Source organism: Lactuca saligna, chromosome 6 (genome assembly GCF_052625555.1).
Source record: "Lactuca saligna cultivar CGN05327 chromosome 6, ASM5262555v1, whole genome shotgun sequence".
Classification (NCBI taxonomy): domain Eukaryota; kingdom Viridiplantae; phylum Streptophyta; class Magnoliopsida; order Asterales; family Asteraceae; genus Lactuca; species Lactuca saligna.
The window spans coordinates 46,878,633-46,904,377 of NC_136422.1; the positions used below are offsets into that span (position 1 = coordinate 46,878,633).

The window sequence follows — 25,745 nt, forward strand, 5'->3', positions numbered from 1 at the left end:
GAGACACATGGAAATTGTTGTGGATCTGGCTAAGCTCTGCCGGAAGATCTAACCGATAAGCAACCCAACCCACTCGGGCCAAAACCCTGAAAGGACCAATAAACCTGGGGCCCAGCTTGCCCCTTTTCCGAAACCTGATGACACCCTTCCAAGGTGAGACCTTCAGAAGGACCATATCACCTACCCGGAACTCTAAGTCTGAATGCCTCCTATCGGCGTAGCTCTTCTGCCGACTCTGCGCAGTCTGCAGTCTACTACGAACCTGCTGAATCAACTCGGTCATCTTGAGCACCACCTCCGTGCTCCCACTGACTCGCTGACCGACCTCGCCCCAACAGATCGGGGTCCTGCACTTCGTCCCATAAAGCATCTCAAAGGGAGGTCGATCAATGCTCGCATGATAACTGTTGTTATATGAAAATTCCGCTAACAGAAGATACGTATCCCAACTGCCACCGAAGTCTAGGACACATGCCCGGAGCATGTCCTCGAGAGTCTGAATCGTCCTCTCGCTCTGCCCGTCCGTCTGAGGGTGGAAAGCGGTGCTGAAATGGAGACGAGTACCCATCTCGTCGTGAAACCGCTTCCAGAATCTGGATGTAAAATGGACGTCTCGGTCTGACACCACCGATACCGGCACTCCATGACGTGCCACTACCTCCCGCACATAGATATCGGCTAACTTTTCCGCCGATATGCTCTCCTGGAGTGGTATGAAATGAGCACTCTTCGTCAACCGATCCACTACTACCCAAATCGAATCTACCCCACGTGTGTTCTTGGGAAGCTTGGTGATAAAATCCATGGTGATGTCCTCCCATTTCCACACAAGAATGTCTAACGGCTGCATCTTGCCGTGAGGCCTCTGGTGTTCCGCCTTGACCTTCCTGTAGGTCAGGCATCTCTTAACATACCAAGCGACATCTCGCTTCATGCAGGGACACCAATAATCGGGTCGAAGATCTCTATACATCTTCGTCGCCCCTGGGTGGATAGAAAATCGAGACTTATGAGCCTCGTCCATCAACACCTGCCGTACCCCACCCCAGTACGGTACCCACACTCTCCCATGAAGGGTCAACAACCCCCGACTATCATAATCAAATGAAGCTACTCGGCCCACGATCCTCTCACACTTATGCCTCTCCTCCTTGAGGCCCTCAACCTAAGCCTCCCTGATCCGTTCCAACAACGGAGTAATCACTGTCATCCTCAGACATAAGTCTCTGATAGGGGCTGCTGTTACCTTGCGGCTTAGGGCGTTGGCCACCACGTTGGCCTTCCATGGATGGTATAGGATTTCACAATCATAATCCTTTAGCACATCCAACCACCTCCTCTGCCTCATGTTTAGACTCGGCTGATCCATAAGGTACCTCAAACTCTTGTGATCCGTGTAGATGGTACAACGGACCCCGTAAAGATAATGTCTCCAAATCTTGAGGGCAAACACAACCGTCCCCAACTCTAAATCATGGGTAGGATAGTTAGCCTCGTGAGGCTTCAACTGTCTCTAGGCGTAAGCTATCACATGGCCTCGCTGCATCAATACTGCTCCCATACCTGTGATTGAGGCATCACAGTAGACTACAAAATTCTCTACTCCCTCTGGCAAGGTAAGGATCGGAGCCTCGCGCAATCTCTACCTGAGGGTCTCGAACGCCGCCTGCTGCTCAGGCCCCCAACGAAACACCACTGACTTCTTGGTCAATCGGGTGAGCGGTACCGCTATCTTGAAGAAATCCTGAATGAATCTCCTGTAATACCCTGCCAATCCTAGGAAGCTCCGAATCTCGGATGGAGACTTCGGGACCTCCCACTGCATCACGGCCTCTATCTTGGCCGGATCTACCAAAATACCCTTCTAGTTGACGAGGTGTCCAAGGAACTGCACCTCGCGCAACCAGAACTCGCACTTGGATAACTTCGCGAAAAGTCTCTCCCTTCTCAAAACTTCTAGCACCTCCCTCAGGTGCTCCTCATGCTGCTCCTGAGTCTTGGAATACACCAAGATATCATCTATGAATACTATCATAGACCGATCCAGCATCGGCCTGCACACACGATTCATGAGATCCATGAACGCGGCTGGAGCGTTAGTGAGCCCAAAAGGCATCACCACGAATTCGTAATGACCATAAGGGGTCCTGAAAGCAGTCTTCTACACATCCTCGCCTCTGACCTGCATCTGATGATATCCGGAGCGTAAATCGATCTTGGAGAACCAAGATGCCCCCTGAAGCTGATCAAACAAATCGTCTATCCTCGGGAGGGGGTAACGGTTCTTCACTGTTACCTTATTCAACTCCCGGTAGTCTATACACATATGGTGCAACCCATCCTTCTTCCTCACAAACAGGATCGGCGCTCCCCAAGGCGAACTACTCGGCCGAATAAAACCCTTGTCTAGTAGCTCCTTCAGCTGCATAGACAACTCCTGCATCTCAGGGGGAGCTAGTCGGTACGGTGCCTTAGCTATCGGAGCCAAACCAGGAATTAGGTCGATCCTAACTCGACCTGCTTCTCAGGAGGTATTCCCGGTAAATCCTCTGGAAATACATCCGGGAAGTCTCGCACCACCGAAACATCGTCAACTGTCATCTTTCCCTTCTCCCGGGCATCCAAGACATAAGCTATATAACCGGCGCAACCCTGCTGAAAATAGCGCCTCGCTCTCGCGGCTGAACAAAAGGCTGGTCCGCACTGTGGCCTCTCGCCCTGAATCACTAACTCTCCCTCACTGGGAGTGCGAACCCTCACTAGCTGCAGCTCGCAATCAATCACCGCCCCATTGGGGCTCAACCAATCCATGCCTACTATAACGTTATTCCCTCGCAGGGGAATAGGGACCAAGTCCACCGGAAACTACTCGTCGAACAACTGAAGAGAACATCCTCTATGCACTCTGGCGACCCTCACGGTCCTGTCATCTGCTATCTCAACCTCTAGCGGACAAATCCAGCTCCCCTGGAGCTCTACCAAATCTCTTGCTAAGCGCTAGCGATACAAACGATCGGGTAGCCCCCGAATCAAATAATACGGTAGCAGAAATGTTGTTCACAGAGAACGACCCTATACAAAACATATGACCATAAGCAATAATCAATAATAATATAGAGATGAAGGGAAGATACATACCCGTCACCACATCAGGAGTCGCTTGTGCCTCCTCTGCTGCCATCTGAAAAGCTCTACTCTTCGCCACCAGCGTCTCGGCTCGGCCCTGTCGGCCATCCGTAATCCTCAGAGTAGCAGGGGCAGGTGCAACCACCTTCCCTGCTGCAGCTAAACTCGGACACTGGGACTTTTTATGTCCCTTCTGATTGCACTGAAAGCAAATCAGATCTGATGCTGCGATGGCAGTAGCAGGGGTTGTACAATCCCTGCTCAAATGCCCAGTCCGACCGCACTTGTAGCAGCCGGAACTCCCTGCCTTGCACACCCCATCGTGCAATCTCCCACACTTGCCACATCGACCGTGGCTCTGCTGACTCCTGGATCTGTGATCTGAAACCTTGGGCTTTTTGCCCGAACTACCTGAACCCGAAACCGCCTCCGGTTTCCTCTTCTTCTCCATCTCAAGATCAATCTCCCTCTCCCGAGCCCTAGCAATCATGTCCTCCAGCGTTTTACAGCTGGACCGGCTCACAAACTGGCGGATATCGCTCCGCAATATCTCATGATAACGGACCTTCTTCATTTCCTCATTGGCTGCATACTGAGGAACAAGAAGAGTCCTCTCCCTGAATTTGGCGGTGATCTCTGCCACGGTCTCTGTAGTCTGGGTGAGGTCCTGAAACTCTCTAGCTAACTGCTACACCTCAATAACCGGTGCAAACTCCGCCTTGAACCTGGTAGAGAAATCAACCCAGGTCATGGCATCTCGCGCTGCATCATCTCCAATGGTATGTCCGACCTCTTCCCACCAATCCCGTGCCCTGTCCTTAAGAAGACAGGACGCTAATCTAACCTTGTCCCCCTCGGGACACCTGCTCGTGCGGAAAGCATTGGCCACATCCGCCAACCATCTAGTACTCGCTATGGGGTCCCGCGCCCCATGGTAATCTGGAGCTCCACATGCCCTGAACTCCCTGAACGTAAGTGTGCGCGACCCCATCATGGCCGCCACCTCGGCACGAAAAGTGCCTAATCTCTCATCCATCATCTCTAGGATACCCTCCTTGATCGAACCGAAGATCACAGGAGTCTGCTCCAGTATGATACGAGTAATCTCTGAAGAAAGAAACTCTCTGGTCTGCTCATCCATACGCTCATCCCCCGAGCCTGATCCTGATCCCTCCCCGGCACCTCCACTGCCGGCTGCTGGCCTCGAACGCAAAACCACCATTCTGAAACACATCATAGCGACATCAGAAAACTGAAATATCTCATGGGATCATTGATACTAATACTAGTTTCCTGGTCTTGTCTCAGCCTTCCTTGATTCGAGTATGGATCCTCTGCTTTCAGTAGTACGGGCCCATACTACCTTCCACATCTATCCGTACTTTCCTCAAGAACTGCCTTGACTTCACCAAGTCACTTCTACTACTACTGATCTCTGCTACTCTCATCCTAGGCTTGCCCTAGGAAATCTTTGCCTTTACTCAACCAGTCCTCAGCTACTGAAGGCCTCCTAGTAATGCTAATTAACCATCACCTGAATACCATCACATGTGATGAGGCTCAGATAATCCTTCGAGTAAAAGACTCGTTTCTACAACGGTTAGACTCAAACAAGAGCTGCGCAATAGAGCCAAATCCAACACTCTGAGATTATTCAACCCTGATCACATGTGACGCGGCGTATTCACCTAACGGCTAACTTCCATTACCAAGAGTTCTACAAAGCACGAAGCATGCAACATTCAGACACAGGAAACTACTCAAGCAAATCTATTCTCATAACGAGAAACTGTACTAGCATACAATGCTAAGCTCGTGCTACCAGGCATAACCTAAACAGGCTATCCTACTACTGTCTACTTGATGCTAACATGCAATTCTCATAAAGCTGGAACACACAAAGCAAGCAAATAAGGCATCCTGCTAGATCCTTAGTCCTATTCTAGCATGTTGTTCTATTGAAACTGAAACAATTAATCATAATAAAAACTTGTATGGGTAACTTGGGAGTACTTACTTGAGCTCGGCTGATCGCATGCACCACACCCTTATCTTGTTTTCAAAACCCTTTTCTTTCTAAGCACTTTTCAAAAAAATTTCTTTCGAAAACATTTTCCATTTGAAAATCTTTTTATCTTTCCCTTAGTTTGAGTTCAGACACACCCAAGAGTGTACCCGAATCCCTCAAACCAAGGCTCTGATACCAACTTGAAACATCCCAAAAATACGACCCAAAAATTTCATTTTTAAATATAACAAAGATCATAAAACTGAGTATCACATAATAAAATCATACGTAGTGTATCTCAAAACTATAATAAAACACTGTGAGAAAAACTGTATCACAACTGTATCAGAACATATCGAAGAAACTGAATCAACTCCCAGGACAAAAACTGAAGCTGTGGTGTGTGCGATGCCATCATCCCGAGCTCTTCCCTTTACTTGCGGAAGCACCTGAAACCAAAACTGAAACTGTAAGCACGAAGCTTAGTAAGCTCCCCCAAATTACCACATACCATACAAACATATAACAACTACTGGGCCTTGCCCACTGCATCGGACCAATGTCCGGAAACTGCACCGGACCAAAGTCTGGAACTAACCAGGTCCTTGCCCTCTGCATCAGACCGAAGTCCGGAACTAACCAGGGCCTTGCCCTCTGCATTGGACCGAAGTCTGGAACTACTGAGGCCTTGCCTCCTGCATCGGATCGAAATCCGGAACTAACTGCATCAGACCGAAGTCCGGAACTGACTGCATCGGACAGAGGTCCGGAACTACTAAACACAGCATAGTATAACATACCAACTAACTCAGCAAAACATACTACATACTACTTCGGGCCATAACCCGGAACACATAACACACAAACCTGTCTGAGCCACGAAGGCGTCAGACATACTAACTACTGCATCGGACCGAGGTCCGGAAACTACTGCTAGCTAATCGGGCCGGCATTGTGGCCTTAGACCCGTTCCTACTGGAAGGAAACTCACCTCGTGAACTGGCTGCTGAGTGTAAGGCTCTGGAAGCTATCTGCTACTGCTCTGGTATCTCCCTAGCTACAATTCCACAGACACACTTAATCAAATACTAATAACTGCTTTGGGGTAAAATGACTCTTTTACCCCGGGCTAAAGTCAACTCTCTCGGTTAAAGTCAACTTACAGTTGACCTGACTCGCCGAGTCCCTACTCTCACTTCTCAACCCTGCTCGCTGCTACTCGTCGAGTATGGCATCAACTCGACGAGTTCCCTTTCGATTCTAGAACTCAGGCTATCTGCATCCGACTCGCCGAGTTGTATGAACAACTCGACGAGTTGTTCTTGAATCTATGAAGATTGCCTTGGACTCGCCGAGTTGTATGAACAACTCGTCGAGTCCCTCCATTACTGAGTCTGACCTCCGGTTCACTGAGTCCATTCTACAACTCACTGGTCCCCACTCAGAAACGCTCGAAAGGGGAAAAATCGGGGACCCGCGGCTTGACTCGCCGAGTCCGAAGAACGACTCGCCGAGTCGCATGCATGCATTTACTAAAAACTCGATTCTACTTGAATCCAGTGCATATAACTTGTAGATCTGGGCTTCTTATGCTCGATTAACATGTAAAGATTCTATCTTTACATGTCCATAAGCATCCATGAAGATTAAAAGGCTCAAAAGTCATAATAAGGCTAGATCTAGGGTTCTCATGCAAGACAACTTCGAAAATGGCAATAGATCCAGGCTCTAAAACTCCTAAATGAACAGATCTGGGGATATCTAGACCCAACAAGGCATCCATACAACTAATAAGCTTGGATAATACATTAAACTAGCCTTAGAGGTGTTCTAATGGAGATTTTTAAGCATAAACAGAATAAATCCGAAACACACCTCAATAAACTCTGACTTGGCCTTGGATCTTTGCTCTACACTTCCTCTTTTGGGTCCTTTCTTCTTTCTCCTCTTCAAACCTTCAAGAATCCACACAAAAACACTTTAATCACACAAGGAATGATTTAGGGTTTCTCACAAGCTCTCTGAGGGTGAAGGAGGCGAGTTGGGGCACATAACATTGCTTAAATAGTGAGCAAACCCGGGGATTTAGTGTTTCTTCCTGGCAGGCGGACTCGCCGAGTCCCGAATATGGACTCGTCGAGTCGCCAACTTACATGTGCTCGAAATCCCGTCTCTACTCGACGAGTCAGGCTATACACTCGCCGAGTCCCTCTTGAAAACTCTTAAATAAATAACATGGAAACAACATACCGAAAACGGGTCATTACGATGAATTATCTTTTGTGGAGCCCATTTTTAACAACTCTGAGCACATCACTTTTTTATATGTCTTTGAAAATATCACATGTTTGGAAAAAGATTTTGATAATAAATACAAATTACCAAGACTTTCAAGTCTTTGAACAGTCTTACTTGGGACTGGGGCTGTTTATTATAACTCTTCATCTTTAATTTGTCTTTTAGTTTTAGGTTATAATTTCATGGAAATTAAGCATTGTGTGTTCCAACCATTTAGAATCCTTCACCTTTAATTTGTCCTTTTTTTTTGGTAAAAATATCATTATAAAAGAAAATAATAAACAATTATATGTAATTAACTGTGTTGTACTTGTATGGGGAAAAATGTTATTTATACAAATTTCATACCTGATGAGAGCAGTTGTACATGTGTGATAAAGCCCAAATTGCAGTGAGATGTTATGTACAAATCATAAGCATAGTAGTTAAAGATGCCACATGAATAACAATTAATTCTAAATAAGATAACCCCAATTTTTTTTTATAAAAATCATTTAAGGAAAACAAAAACATCTACAATTGCAAGAATTGTGATTCGCTAAGTAGTTAAGGTATTTTTTTTTGTTTTGAGTTAATAAACTTAAGTTGACATGGAGGGTATTACACCAACTTTCTATTAGGGGCTGAGGACATTACAAAAGCTACCTTCCAAAATTTAATGGTTTTGTCATTAGTAGACCGAAGAAAAACAACACCATTGGTCAAACCACCGCTATGTCAAAGTGTCAAACCACCACTAACATCATGTAAACCCTTCAAGAGGATGTCGGTCTGGTGTTGCTGGCGAAATTAAGCTGGAATTCGACTTTTATTTTTTATGCATCTCCCAGTCGCAATTCTAGCAGTGAACAACATCACTAGAGTATAAAACCGAAGCATGTGAAGAATCACAACCATCACAAAGCAACGGGCGTGTGTTCTTAGTGAATACATGATTAGTCGAATAAACTTCCCGATCACATGAGAGACAGACAGATCTTGGCGATATCAACGTCGTCGATTGATTACAAAAATCACAAGTGCGACGACATCTCAGTGGTCTACCTTTAACTTCATGAGAGTGTTAGCTGGAGGAGGTGAATCATACATGTTCTTCCCATAAAAAATGGTGTAAAAAGTAAAATTTAGTTGATTTAAAATCTAGGGGTATGTAAATGGAAGTAGGAACTATGCTTGTTTTCCAAGCAATAGATAAAAATCAGAGTGTCCTCATGATATGATAATAAGGTGGATAGTATGTACATATTTGAAGGAAAGTGTATAAATTCAAGATATTGAGAGGGATGGTAGGGATATAGATACGTGGAGATGCCGTTATAAGTATTATAAGAAATTTATCTTATTCTCTCTTACCCCAACTTTATGAAAAGGATATTACAAATAAAAATGGAATGATTTGGTGATCGTGGGCGGTAGTGTTTGGTGGATGCCTAAGGTTAAAGACGAGAAAATACAAGTTGCTAGAGGTTGAAGACGATGGTGTGGCAATGATGTCCCACATGGCATGCCATGTTATCAAACTTAACGGGAGTAACTGATTTCTTAATGAAAATGATGAAATTGATACACAAATTAAGATATCAGTGAGTGATCTATTGGGCAAAAAAAAAAAAAATACTTTAGCGATGAAGTCGGGCCAAAGACAATAGTTTTTTGTGCTACAATGTCATTTTCCCTTAAAACAAAGACAAAAGGTCTTTAGTGGGGAAGTGTTGAGGTAGATTGATTATTTCCAGCCTTCACATTTGGTCAAACTTCAAAGAGTGGGATATTTTATAATTTTTTTTTTATGAAACTCAAAATCTTTACATTGATTTCATGGCTGTATATGATAGTTGTAGCGATGGTAAGATTCATTTATCAAGTATATTTGCACAAAAAAGGTCCTTATTCAAAGTAAGGGAGTAAACATAGGTCCTTATTCAAAGTTAAATGCATATATTTTAGGATTAAATTTGGAAAAATCAACTCTAATCGGAGATTAAAATAGTCATTTTGCTTGGAACAAGGACCAAAAAATGTTACAATAATCTCAAATAAGAACCAAAAATTGTAAGATAAAAACTTTCTTGGACTAAATTTGAAAAAAATCGTCTTTACTCACCGACTAAAAATATAATTTTCCCACAAACTTATGTTTCTTTTCTTTGGGAGGGTGTTAAGGTAGATGATCCAGATTTATAGCAGTTTAAAGGCCAAGAGGTGGAGGTTTGGTCTCGTGTTTTGTGGAAGCCAAAATAGGTAATTACAGGTCATAATGTTTCTTAAAAATCTACTTTGGTCATTAGAGGTCGTAATGTTCTTATTGAAGATTTCGTCACTTGATGGAACCCTAGTTATCGATTCAATTGATGATGTTGAGGTATGTGAGAAATAGCAATGTACTTTCACTTCTCCCAACCTAACTTGTTTAATAAACAGGCTAGGTTAACCTATTTAAATTTCCAAAAAAAACCCCTTGAAAATCAACTAATCCATCAAATAAAATTACATAAAACTTAAAAACTCCAATAATTATTCATGTCTGAAAACAATACAACAATAAGTCGATAAGTATATAGCACAAACAAAAATCAAATGTTTACAACGATAAAAACATTATACATATTTAATTTGTAAATGCTACACAAATCGACCACTAATAATGGTTGATAACCCACGTTTTTTGAGTAATAAAAAATAATTAAAATAGAATAATCAATTAAATAATAATATGTTGTTTAATAATGTGAACGTATGACATTACTATTCTATGAGAATTACTAAGAGAATATATTGTTTAAAAATGTGAATATGTTCAACCTTACACAACTATCATCATTTTCATGCATTCTCACTAATTCTTATTTATTTTTGTTCTCATGCATCGTTTATCACTTATTTTAATTCTTATAGAATACGACTCAATAATAAATATTCTAACAACATTCTGACAGAATGAGAATAATAATAAAAAAAAGTCTATAATAACCTTATAGACGATTTAGCTAGTGAGAATGCGTGATAATGACAATAGTTATGTAAGATTGAATGTATTCATATTATCCAACAACATATTTTCTTTGTTATTCTCACAGAATAGCACTGTCCATACATCCGCACAATAGATGTCAATCCACATTTGAACCTAGCTCCCCCTCTCTCTCTCTCTCTCTATATATATATATATATATATATATATATATATATATATATATATATATATATATATATATATATATATATATATATATATATATATATAGAATATTTAAAAATTTTAAACGGGTAGTAAACATTTTAACAATTTCAAGTTTTCAACCTAACCCAACCCATTTAATTAAACATGTTAATTGGTTTGACCAATTTAATTAAACAGGTTGGAGATCTCAACCCAACTTGCTAATTACTAATTACTGAGTTGAGTTTGGGTTGTGTTGGGGTTCGGGTTGGAAGTGCCAGACGAAGAAGGAGTGAGCTCAGAGCTGAGTGGAATCATTTTCCATTCATTTCTTATCGTTTTTCACCTTCTAAGGTCAGTTACCTACCCCTTTGTTGACTGGGAAGAGCTGACGTGGCAAGCCCATATAAGCATTGCCGATTTCAGAAAAAAGGCTAGTGGAATCATTTTCCATTCATTTCTTACCGTTTTTCACCTTCTAAGGTCGGTTACCTACCCCTTTGTTGACTGGGAAGAGCTGACGTGGCAAGCCCATGTAAGCATTGCCGATTTCAGAAAAAAGGCTGGGCATGGATTCGAACCTGCGCCTCCTCCCACAACAAATAAAACTCTCTTACCCACTAGGCTGAAAAGAATTTTGATCATTTCTGCCTAACAAAATGTATGTAATGTGTATCGAACAGGTAACAATTTAATAAAATGTATTATTAACACTATTATTATTAAGATTATTATTATTATTTTTTGATGATTTTAAAAATACATTTTTAAACGTATAAAAAACGTATTTATATATTTTAAATCGTATTTGTATTTTTAGAAATATGTGTAATTATTATTATTATTATTATTATTATTATTATTATTATTATTATTTTATGAATTTATATACACATTTTATACGTATATATACGTATTTATGTGCACTAAAATATTTTTATATGTATAAATAACATTTTATATGTTTATATATATTTTTATACATACCAATAGATTTTATATGTATGAGAAAAGTTTTTATACGCATAAATAACATTTTATATAAATCCATAAAAATAAGTGTATATATACATATAAAAATGTATGTATAAAAAAATGTAATTAACTGCATAAAAATATGTTTATTTTATATAAAACATATTTTTATTCATAAAATATAAAAAAAATAATAAATATGTAAAAAAATGTATTTAAATATTTTTATATGTATAAAAAATATTTTTATATGTCTAGATAATGTTTTATACATTTTTATGTATGATTTTATACAAAATAAATAATATTATGGTATTTTTTTATTAAAAAATGTATAAAGTTTGTATTTATATATAAATACGTATATGTAAATGCGTTTTTATATGTATTTATATATAAAGATATTATTATTATTTATATAAATACGTTTTTTATGTGTATTTATATGTATAACATATACAAATGTATTTATAGATAATAATAATAAAAAAACGCATTTATATACGTATTTATACATATAAATGTGTATAATAATAAGATTGTATTTATAAATAATAATAAAATCGTACAAAAAAGTATTTATATTTAAACATATAAAAACGTTTTGAATACATATAAATACAATCACACACACTCACTTTTAAATGTATAAATACGTAAAAATAAGCATATGAATTTATATCTACACACACTTTTAAAATAAATACGTATAACTATGCTTATAACTACGTTTTTTATACGTATAAAAACATATGTATAAATAATAATAATAATAATAATAATAATAATAATAATAATTACGTATATAACATTTATATAATAATAATAATAATAATAATAATAATAATAATAATAATAATAATAACAAGAAAAAAAACATCATTTTACATAATAAGTAAAATGTTTTCAAGAAGTTTTTCAAACATATTCCTGTAGTTCAGTGGTATAGAGCACGGTTTTGTGGGAAAGTGACCCGGGTTTAAAACGTGGCTTCTTCTATGTTCGCCCATTTGTTTTTCCTTAAGTCAGCTACGCTGATGTATCTGCCACGTCACATCCTACTCAACACTTCCTTCTATCAGTTTTGGGGGCGACCGACCATTGAAGGTGAAATCCGGATAGGGGTGAAAAATGAACAAATATACCGGTATTTGAGACATTTATGCACAAAAAAACTGACTCGGGACATAACCGACTATTTTATGTAAAATTGAGGGTTTTTATGACAAAAACCCTCTCTGGTTTTCATCAATCACTTCAATATGTGAAAAGAAAAATCGTACCCAACCTTCGTCCTAAAGAAATGACGCCAAACTAGTAGGGCAGGGTCTGATATATGTTGCGTGACCTTTTTATTAATTCATGGAATCAAAAGAATTTTGAGACGAAGATGACAAACAGAACTTTCCACTGAGGGGTTCTAATTAGGCAGCTTCAATAGGACTAGCAGGCGGTCTATAGGCGGGGTCAAAAATGAACAAATATACCGGTATTTGAGGCATTTATGCACAAAAAAACTGACTTGGGACATAACCAACTATTTTATCTAAAATTGAGGGTTTTTGTCATAAAAGAATTTGTACCCAACTTTCGTCCTAAAGAAAAGACGCCAAACCAGTAGGGAAGGGTCTGATATATGCTGCGTGAGCTTTTTATCAATTCATAGAATCAAAAGAATTTTGAGATGAAGATGACAAACAGAACTTTCCACTGATATCAGGGGTTCTAATTAGGCAGCTTCAATAGGACTAGCAGGCGGTCTATAGGCGGGAAACAGAGGAAACACTGAAGCAGAGTATATAATTAATAGACAAAATTACATGAATAGTCCTTAGGGTTTGGCATAATAAGATACTTTGGTCCATCTTTTACTTTATTACAAATCCGTCCTGGTGGCTCTCATTTATTACAACCATGGTCCTTTTTTCTAATGTCTGTTTCCCATATGTGTTAGCCCTCGTTCACGTGTAGATCATGTGAGGGAAAATTCGTATATTCACTTTCTTCTTTTATCATACTATACTTATAAATGAGACATTTTTCTATCACCTCATGCATTTGAACTCCCATATAAATTTCCAAGCACGTCATGCATTTGAAACCCCTACATATTTTCACATTAAAAGTAATTAAGCAAACATCATGAAAGGTTTTATAGCTTATACAGTATGTTTAATAATTAATTAATGGATAGTCTATTGTAAAAATGTCATTGTAACAGCTCAAATTTTGAAATAAATTTTTCATTAAAAACAAAACATCATTATTCGACAAAAGGGTTTGTTCCAAGTTTATTTCAAAAATATAAATAATAAATCTCCAGGATCTTCAACAGTGGCAGTGTGTACGTGTCACGCCGGCGCCTTTCCACGGTCATCACTAGTACCTGAAAAACATAAACACAACTAGTAAGCATAAATGCTTAGTGAGTTCCCCAGTATACGACTTACCCACATACGCCTTCCGGCCCGGACCTTTCGGTCCACATAACATTGCCTTCCGGCCCATAATATATATCGCCTTCCGGCCCGTATTAGATTGCCTTCCGGCCCATAGTATTTTGCCTTCCGGCCCATGATAGTATAAAACATAACACATGTAACATAATGCACATAACACATAAATCATTCATCATACCGTCCTTTCCATCACATATAGTCTCGCCTTCCGGCCCGTATAAGCGTACATCACGTATAAGCACACATCACATATAAAGCATCTACCTCTCTAGACATAGCATGAATATAACACATACGACCTTCCGGTCTCACAGTCAAACCCTTCCGGGTGAAGTATAGTGAGAAGACTCACCTCGTAGTATGCAGCTATAAACTCTTCGAGCTACTCGCACACGATCCGCTAATCCGCAGGTTCCCTATAATACCACATCCTTTGTTAATGATCTTATCAACCAAGACAACTGACCCTACTAAGTTATATACAGGTCAACGGTCAATCTTGACCGGACTCGTCGAGTGCAAAGGGGTAACTCGACGAGTATAGACACCCTGACACCACTCGCCGAGTCTGATGAACGACTCGACGAGTTCCAGTAGATCTTCAAGCTACTCGCCGAGTCTGAAGAACAACTCGGCGAGTCCTAGTGAACCTTCAAGCTACTCGCCGAGTCTGAAGAACAACTCGGCGAGTTCTAGTGAATCTTCAAGCTACTCGCCGAGTCTGAAGAACAACTCGGCGAGTTCTAGTGAATCTTCAAGCTACTCGCCGAGTCTGATCATTGGACTTGGCGAGTCCTCGCCATGCAGTCAATCCGCTGCCTCCTGTATTTCGCATGATTTCGAAGTATATAGATATAGGGCTTCCTGGACTTTCACATATACTAATACAGGGGTTTTTAACACTTATAACAACAATATAATCTAACAAATCCTTAAATGGGTTTCCTAAACCCTAAACTCGTATACAACGTAAAAGTTACACATTTCGATCCGAAGATTACCTGGAAACGTGTTCCCTGTGTCTCCAAACCTCCAGTACTCGATTCCTATGATCACCACCTTGCTCCTCCTTGTCTAACAATCTCTTCCAGCCTTCTCAAGTCCTCTCTCTTGCTTCAGATGCTCACACACTCCCAGGGGATCTTCAACCGGCCAAAAGACGCGACATGACGGCCATAAGATCGTTATATACGATCAGAAATGAAACGGCTAGGGTTCAGCTGAAACAGCGTCGACTCGCCGAGTCCTTACTTGGACTCGTCGAGTCCAGTCGCGTATCTGCGACTGCGACCAAGCCATGGCCCTACTCGGCGAGTCATGCACCTACTCGCCGAGTTCCCTCTTAAATGTGCCCAAAAATAATTTAAAGAAATACCTGAATTCCGGGCTGTTACAACTCTCCCCCACTAGAACTAGACTTCGCCCTCGAAGTCTCTCATTCTGCGAATAACTCCGGATGTTGCTCCCGCATTTCTCTTTCCGGCTCCCAAGTCATCTCCGATCCTTTCCGATGTTGCCACTGAACCAACACCAGAGGTATCTCCTTGTTCCGTAGAACCTTGGTCTTCCGATCCCTGATAGCTACTGGTCTCTCGGCGTAATTCAGGCTCGCATCCACCTGAATATCTTCTAACGGAACCACTGCTGCCTCATCGGCTATACACTTCCTCAACTGCGACACGTGGAAGGTATTGTGAATCTGACTCAGCTCCACTGGCAACTCCAATCGATAAGCTACCCGTCCTACCCTTGCAATTACCCGAAATGGACCTATGAACCGGGGCCCCAATTTGCCCCTCTTCCTGAACCGAATTACCCCTTTCCAAGGAGAAACCTTTAGGAGAACGAAGTCGCCGACCTGGAATTCGAGCTCGGATCGGCGTCTGTCCGCATAACTCTTCTGTCGGCTCTGGGCGGTCAATAACCTCTGCCTCACTCGCTGAATCTGCTCGGTCGTCTGAAGTACAATCTCTGTACTGCCCATCACTCTCTGTCCCACTTCTCCCCAGCAAATGGAAGTCCGACACCTCCTACCATACAACAACTCAAAAGGTGGCATACCAATGCTCGAATGATGGCTGTTGTTGTAGGAAAACTCAGCCAATGGCAGATGCGCATCCCAGCTACCCCCGAAGTCCAACACACACGCTCTAAGCATGTCTTCCAATGTCTGAATCGTCCGCTCGCTTTGACCGTCGGTCTGGGGATGGTATGCGGTACTAAAATGCAGCTTAGTACCCAACTCCTCATGAAATTTCTTCCAGAACCTGGAAGTGAAGCGTACATCGCGATCCGAAACAATCGAGGTCGGCACTCCATGCCGAGATACTATCTCCCTCACGTACAACTCCGCCAACTTCTCTGCTGATGAACTTTCACTAATGGCAAGGAAATGTGCACTCTTTGTTAGCCTATCCACAATCACCCAAATCGTATCGACTCCCCTGGCAGTTTTCGGCAATTTGGTGATGAAATCCATCGTGATCTGATCCCACTTCCACTCAGGGATCTCCAAGGGTTGCAATTTACCGTGCGGTCTCTGGTGTTCAGCCTTAACTTTACGGCAGGTCAAACACCTCTCCACGAACCAGGCAACGTCTCTCTTCATGCAAGGCCACCAGTACTCCTTTTTCAAATCCAGATACATTTTCGTAGCACCGGGATGGATCGAAAATTTCGATCTATGTGCCTCCTCCATCAAAATAACACGCGTACCGCCCACGAATGGCACCCAGATCCGACCCTGAAATGTCAGAAGTCCCCGCCCATCCGTAACGAACTCTGAAATCAACCCGACGACCCGCTCCTGTTTCTGCATCCCAGACTTCACAACCTCGGCCTGTGCCCCACGAATAGTATCTAATACCGGAGTCATCACCGTCAATCTCAAACATACGTCCCGCAATGGAGTACCCTCCGCCCTACGACTCAATGCATCGGCTACCACATTAGCCTTGCCTGGGTGGTATAGGATCTCACAGTCATAATCCTTAACCACGTCTAACCATCTCCTCTGTCGCATGTTTAGGTTGGGTTGATCCATCAAATACTTCAAACTCTTATGGTCCGTGTATATGGTACAACGAACCCCGTACAGGTAGTGACGCCAAATTTTGAGGGCGAACACTACTGCCCCCAACTCTAAGTCATGCGTGGGATATCTCGCTTCGTGAGGCTTCAGCTGCCTCGATGCATAGGCTATCACATGGCCCCTCTGCATCAACACTGCACCCAGTCCTGAAATCGACGCGTCGCAATATACGACAAAGTCCTCCATCCCTTCCGGAAGAGCTAATACTGGTGCTTCGCACAGTCTCTGACGAAGTGTCTCGAAGGAAGTCTGCTGCTCGGGTCCCCATGAGAATGTAACACCCTTTCGGGTCAATTTGGTAAGTGGCACCGCGATCTTGGAGAAGTCCCTAATGAACCTTCGATAGTACCCCGCCAATCCAAGGAAACTCCTGATCTCCGAAGGTGACTTCGGTGCCTCCCATCTCATCACCGCTTCCACCTTGGCCGGATCGACCAATATCCCTGCCTGATTTACAACGTGCCCCAGAAATTGAACCTCCCGTAACCAGAAGTCACATTTGGAGAATTTTGCATATAGCTTCTCCGACCTCAGTACCTCAAGGACTTCCCTCAAATGTCCCTCATGCTGCTCCCTCGACCGCGAATACACCAGAATGTCGTCGATGAATACAATCACAGACCGATCCAGCATCGGCCTGCATACCCTGTTCATGAGATCCATGAACACTGCTGGGGCATTGGTGAGCCCAAAAGGCATCACCACGAACTCGTAATGCCCATACCGCGTCCTAAAGGCTGTCTTCTGGACGTCCTCATCCCGTACCCTTACCTGATGGTACCCTGATCTCAAATCAATCTTGGAAAACCAAGATGCCCCTTGCAACTGATCGAATAAATCATCGATCCTTGGTAACAGATAGCGGTTCTTAACTGTCACCTTGTTCAGTTCCCGGTAATCGATACACATCCGGTGTGAACCATCCTTCTTCTTGACGAACAGAATCGGTGCTCCCCACGGCGAGCTACTCGGCCGTATAAATCCCTTCCCCAACAACTCTTGAAGTTGCGAGGACAATTCTTGCATCTCTGGAGGTGCAAGACGATAAGGCACCTTCGCAATAGGCGCAACCCCTGGTACTAGATCGATACCAAACTCCACTTGCCTTGCAGGAGGTATTCCCGACAAATCCTCGGGAAAAACATCTGGAAACTCGTGCACCACTGGAACCTCCTTCAATGTTTTCGGTCTCTCGGAACTCTCCCGCGTATCCATCACATACGCCACAAAACCGTTACATCCCTGCTGTAGACATTGCCTCGCCCTAGCGGCCGAACAAAAAGCTGATCCCGAACGGGTACCCTCGCCGTATACCGTAAGAACTCCCCCACTAGGGTCTCGTATAGTTACCAACTGACGCTCGCAGTCGATGACAGCGCTGAATCGGCTCAACCAGTCCATGCCTACGATGACACAGACGTCACCCATCGCAATAGGAATTAAGTCAATCGGAAATGCGACCCCGAAGATCTCTAGCACGCATCCCCTAAGAACCTCCGTAGCACAAATCACCCTCTCAGCCGCAATAGAAACACTCAAGGGCCGACTTAACGGCTCACCACTAATGCCGATGTGCTGACTAAAAGCTAACGATACAAACGATCTACTCGCACCCGAATCAAATAATACTAGAGCAGGCATAGAGTTCACAAGGAAAGTACCTACACATACATTAACATAAGCATAACATTTCGACCTTTAATTAAATACGTGAATGATAACATACCTGCCACAACATCGGGCGTAGCGCGGACCTCCTCCGCAGTCAGCTGAAAGGCTCTCCCGCGAGCCCTCGGGGCCTCGACCTTCGCCGGTCGGGTCTCAGTAGTCCGGGTAGTAGGTGTAGCTCCCTGACGAAGTTGCGGGCACTCGGCCTTCCGATGGCCTGTCTGGTTGCAGTGAAAGCAAACCATAAACCCCTTAGGGCAATCCCTGGCAATATGTCCCTCCTTGCCACACTTGTAGCAACCACCAGCTCGGCACGCCCCCTCGTGACTCTTTCCGCACTTCGCGCAAGTGCGACCCTTCGAACCTCCCATCCTCGAATCAGCGAACTTAGTCCGCTTGGCTGCCGGCTGAGACTGGGCCGGCCGTCGATCCACCTGCCGAGACTCAGCCTCCTCCCTCGCTTGAGTCTCCAACTCAATCTCGCGCTTCCTGGCGTTCGCCTGAAGCTCAGTGAAAGTACGATAGGTGGAGTTTGACACAAACTCCCGGATCTCCCTCTTCAAAACACCCAAATAGCGGCCCATCCGCGACTGCTCCGTAGATACCAGCTCAGGGCAGAACATTGCCCTCTCATGAAACTTCCGTGTGATCACTGCCACGGAATCAGTACCCTGCTTAAGGGTCAAGAACTCCTGAATCAATCGCTCCCTCTCTACCGGGGGAACGTACTCGTCCCTGAACATCTCCGTAAACCTCTCCCACGTCACCGCCGAAATCTCTGCCTGAGTGAAGTTCGCCGTCACGAACTTCCACCAATCCTTCGCTCCCAGACGGAGCTGGTTCAAGGCGAACCGTACCCTCAAGTGCTCCGGGCATGAGCAAGTATAGAAGCACCCCTCGATGTCGGCGATCCACCTCATAGCTGCAATCGGATCCTGCGTCCCATCAAATTCAGGGGGTTTCGTGTTGCTGAATTCCCTGAATAGTAATGAATCACCCCCTTGCGGCCTGGCAGCAGCCACCGCTGCGGTGGCGGCAGCAACTGCAGCTTCCGTAAGTGCGGCGTACCGCCCCTCAAACTCTTCCATCAACGTGGTCTTAATAGACCCAAACATCTCCGGGATCTCAGCCCGGACCGCCGCAGCTACCTCTTCCTGAATAATCTGACGAATCTCCTCGTCGCTCGCACCGCTCGAACTCGCCCCATTGCGTGTGATAGCCATAATGTCTCTGAAATACAACATAAAATCATCAGAGACTCCACCAAGTACATTTGTACTCGATACGCGCCCTACCCAGTCTCCGATTCCCAGGGATTCTTATTTGAGTCTTCCACTGATCCGGTGCCTTCGATAGTACGGGCCCAATACTACCGACCACACCGTATCAGTATTCGTCCCAAATCTTCCTCCCCAAATCCCGAATAATGAGTACTCTACCTCTAGTATGCACTATCTACTTGCACGCTACCAAATATCTCATGTAAGCAATCTCCCTAGACTAAGGCATCACAAAACAGGCAATTCTAGTCCTATCATGTATACCTAGTCTTCTAGCATGCATAACAACTCATAACTCAGTGCATAACATAACATCGTAAGGTATTCTGGGGATCTTTACCGTTCGGACGCTGGCTGCTCGTACACACTGTTCCACCCTTGTTTTTACCGCCTTACCCTTTAAAAATGTTATGTCCTTATTATTTTTAAGAAAAAGTTTTTCCTCAAATCCTCGGTCTGAGTTCAGTTGCACCCAAAAGTACACCCGAATCCCTCAAACCAAGGCTCTGATACCAATTGTAACAGCTCAAATTTTGAAATAAATTTTTCATTAAAAACAAAACATCATTATTCGACAAAAGGGTTTGTTCCAAGTTTATTTCAAAAATATAAATAATAAATCTCCAGGATCTTCAACAGTGGCAGTGTGTACGTGTCACGCCGGCGCCTTTCCACGGTCATCACTAGTACCTGAAAAACATAAACACAACTAGTAAGCATAAATGCTTAGTGAGTTCCCCAGTATACGACTTACCCACATACGCCTTCCGGCCCGGACCTTTCGGTCCACATAACATTGCCTTCCGGCCTGTAATATAATCGCCTTCCGGCCCATAATATATATCGCCTTCCGGCCCGTATTAGATTGCCTTCCGGCCCATAGTATTTTGCCTTCCGGCCCATGATAGTATAAAACATAACACATGTAACATAATGCACATAACACATAAATCATTCATCATACCGTCCTTTCCATCACATATAGTCTCGCCTTCCGGCCCGTATAAGCGTACATCACGTATAAGCACACATCACATATAAAGCATCTACCTCTCTAGACATAGCATGAATATAACACATACGACCTTCCGGTCTCACAGTCAAACCCTTCCGGGTGAAGTATAGTGAGAAGACTCACCTCGTAGTATGCAGCTATAAACTCTTCGAGCTACTCGCACACGATCCGCTAATCCGCAGGTTCCCTATAATACCACATCCTTTGTTAATGATCTTATCAACCAAGACAACTGACCCTACTAAGTTATATACAGGTCAACGGTCAATCTTGACCGGACTCGTCGAGTGCAAAGGGGTAACTCGACGAGTATAGACACCCTGACACCACTCGCCGAGTCTGATGAACGACTCGACGAGTTCCAGTAGATCTTCAAGCTACTCGCCGAGTCTGAAGAACAACTCGGCGAGTCCTAGTGAACCTTCAAGCTACTCGCCGAGTCTGAAGAACAACTCGGCGAGTTCTAGTGAATCTTCAAGCTACTCGCCGAGTCTGAAGAACAACTCGGCGAGTTCTAGTGAATCTTCAAGCTACTCGCCGAGTCTGATCATTGGACTCGGCGAGTCCTCGCCATGCAGTCAATCCGCTGCCTCCTGTATTTCGCATGATTTCGAAGTATATAGATATAGGGCTTCCTGGACTTTCACATATACTAATACAGGGGTTTTTAACACTTATAACAACAATATAATCTAACAAATCCTTAAATGGGTTTCCTAAACCCTAAACTCGTATACAACGTAAAAGTTACAGATTTCGATCCGAAGATTACCTGGAAACGTGTTCCCTGTGTCTCCAAACCTCCAGTACTCGATTCCTATGATCACCACCTTGCTCCTCCTTGTCTAACAATCTCTTCCAGCCTTCTCAAGTCCTCTCTCTTGCTTCAGATGCTCACACACTCCCAGGGGATCTTCAACCGGCCAAAAGACGCGACATGACGGCCATAAGATCGTTATATACGATCAGAAATGAAACGGCTAGGGTTCAGCTGAAACAGCGTCGACTCGCCGAGTCCTTACTTGGACTCGTCGAGTCCAGTCGCGTATCTGCGACTGCGACCAAGCCATGGCCCTACTCGGCGAGTCATGCACCTACTCGCCGAGTTCCCTCTTAAATGTGCCCAAAAATAATTTAAAGAAATACCTGAATTCCGGGCTGTTACAGTCATTCTCTTTGAACAGACACACAAATACAAATCACATTGAAAATTCACAAATAAAAGAAGTTTAAAGGTTTTGTGTTGGTTTGAGGGCTTTGGACCATTTTTCCAGCCATGTTATTATGTTAAAGTTTTCAATTCGTAAGTTTGTTATATACTTTTTTTTTGTTTGTTTAAGTATTCTTTTAAGACGATCATTATATGTTGTGGTTGAAACTTTAATGTAAATTAGATTAGATTCATGTTATCGATAATATGTTATGGAAATTGATATAGATAATATTTAATTAAATATTGTATTTATGTTTGTATGTTTGTGTTCTATCAAAATAATAATTAATTAACAATTATGGATATGCAATATTATCCATAACATCCATATAAGTCTACTTTAAAATGAAAATTGTCTATTTTATCACTTTATACTTTAGTATATGTTTAACATTTTAATTATAATAATAAGTGTCTTATAAAAGTTTTCTTTTGTTTATTAATAATAATAAGTGGTTTTAAAACTAATGAACCATAATTATAAATAATAAAATCAAATCATAAAAATGATGAATATGTCATATTCTCCATTAAAGTCTCTTTTGCAATGCAAATTGTGTATCTTATTAGTTTATTATTTAGTGTATGTTTCATATTTTAATAGTAATATTAAGTGTTTATTAAAAGTCTTCTTTAACTTATTAATAATAATAAGTGGTTTAAAACTAAAGAACAATAATGTTAAATGATAATAACATGAATTTATAAATTATATAACGTTAACAACAAATAAATTGTATTTTAAATGAGCATCAATATTGAAATTAAAAAATAATCGAATAAATAAAAATTTAAATTAATCAATCATAAAAATTGTTAAAAATAATATTACATAGATAATTATATTTAATTTTATTAAAGAGGAAGGTGGGTTGATGTCAATGAATAATATTGTTCCAAAAAGTTAATGTCAATAACATATTCATTTTAAACATATATTTTTTTTTTAACATTTTAACATTATATTTTTAACCTACGCTGCACAACGCGCGGGAATTGATCTAGTATCTAATTAAATTGGGTGCCATTAGTACATTTAATTATAGTCTCCTAACAAAAGTGTCAGTTTTTTCATTATGTTCAAATCAGTGAACTTGCCACATCTTTTTCTCCAAATCTCCAGAAAAACCTTTCAATTTTATATCCCGATCAGGTGTGTGTACAATTATGTTTGTTGATGAGTTCTTATGAAATCATTTTTAATGGATTTGGATTTGTTTTTGTGTTACACGGTAGAGCTTGCAAAGCTGTTGTTGGAGATGGGACAAGTGAGCTTGTTTGAGGATTGGTCGGACACTTATGTTGATGATGAGAAGAAGAAAGCTTTACTTGAACAGGTACTTTAGTTGGCTATGGCTGATGATACAATATTGCTTCTTTGTGGGTTTACTAATTACTTGGTAGAAAATCAGGATTTGGTTGAAAATTAGGATCTGCAATGTGTGGAATGTGCATTTCCTATTGTGTGACCATACATTGAGCCATTGAGGTGCTAGCTAGATCAATTAATGTTGCAATGAATTAGTTGAATATGTATTTGTAAAATATATATTTGTAGGTAAATTTAATTTAAGGTAATTGTTAAAGTTGTTCTTTATTTCTGAATAATTCTTAGATCGTTATAATACTTTAGCAAACTTCAATCTAGATCAAAAACCCTTCCAATCTATCTATATTGGGAAAATGACTTACCAAGGTAATTAACTTTTCGGTATGTTCACATATATGTGAACATACCGAAAAGTTAATTACCTTGTTAAGTCATTTTCCCTATCTATATCTATCTATATCTATATGTATATCTATATCTATCTATCTATATCTATATCTATATCTATATCTATATTTTATAAAGCTAGCATTTTTCCTTTCACCATATTCATTTGAAACCCCCATGCATTTTTCTTTTTACCACATTCATTTGAAACTCCCATGACTTTTCAATTTCTTCCTAATAATGGTTATATGTTGTTTAATAAGATTAAATAAATATCAAACTTAAAGTATAATCATATACAAACTAAATTTCAATATTAAAATAATATATTTACTTCTACTTATAAAGTTGTGTTTTTTAACTTTTAACATATTATACTTAATTTATTAGTTTTAATATATTGTTGGGTGTAAACCGTTATCATTTTATAGATACAACTTTTGAATAATTTGTATAAAATACTTAAATTATAAATTTAAATATAACATTACAGGATCAACTTAAATATAAAGTTTAGCTTAACTTAAATAACCCAAATAATATTTTGTAAATAGTTAAAAGTGATAAATTGTAGTGTCTTTCTAATAATGATTATAAGTTGGTTAATAAAGTTAAATAAATATCAAACCTAAAGTGTAATAATAAATAAAATAAATTTCAATATTAAAATAATATCTTTACTTCTACTTATAAAGTTACGTCTTTAATATTTATTAACAGATTATACTTAATTTATTTGATTAAGATCTTGTATTTAAACCATTATCAATTTAAAGCTACAACTTTTGAAAAGTTTGGACAAAATACTTAAATTACTAATTTAAATCTAATATTACAGTGTCAACTTAAATATAAATTTCAGTTCCACTTAAAAACCCAATGAATATTTTGTGAATAGTTAAAAGTGATAAATTACAGTGCTAAATGCAAAAACTGAATTATAATCTCAATTGACCTAAAATATTTCCTAAAGATATTTGTATAATCGTTAAAAGTTTTCAAATAAGTAGCTTAAAATAACTTACAATAACAATAGTTAAATATAACTTATATAAATGATTATATTGTTACATTTAAAATCAAAAAACAATGTTTGATATTATAAATAATTATAATGATAGGAATTAAAACGTTAAACAAATAAATTTTAAAAAGTTAATTAACAATAACAACTATAAATAACATTAAACCATATATTATATTTAATTTTATTCATGAGTAACTCACGGGTAGAAGTCATTCAAATAGTTGAGATTATGCAGTTATAATAGATGTATATATTGTCATATAATCAGGGCCGGCCCAATAGGGTGGGCAAGTTGGGCGATGGCCTCGGGCCTCACTACGGTTTGGGGCCCCAAATTAATGTTGTTTGATATATATATATATATATATATATATATATATATATATATATATATATATATATATATATATATATATATATATATATATAACTGATTTGTGTCAAAAGAGTTACAAAATGTTTAAGTAAATGAGTTGGTTAGCGGCGTTGGAAAGCGTTTCATGTTTTCTTAGTAGCCCATGTTCGATTCCTTCTATATCCATAGTTTTTACATTAATAATTTCTTTCATTACTTGTTTCACCTTTTTCAATTCAATAGCTCGTGTTCGATTCTATTTATATGCAGTTTTTAGATTAACAATTTCCTTCATAGGCGCCTAACTTCTTTTATTTATCATTTTATTGAAATTGAAATCTAGAAAAGCCCCC

At 40.6% G+C, this 25,745-nt stretch overlaps 1 pseudogene; it reads left to right on the forward strand.

Annotated features, from left to right (window-relative positions):
- The first annotated feature begins 9,728 nt into the window (after window positions 1-9,728).
- Window positions 9,729-25,745, forward strand: part of LOC145002515 (UDP-sugar pyrophosphorylase-like) — a 59,794-nt pseudogene continuing 43,777 nt past the window's right edge.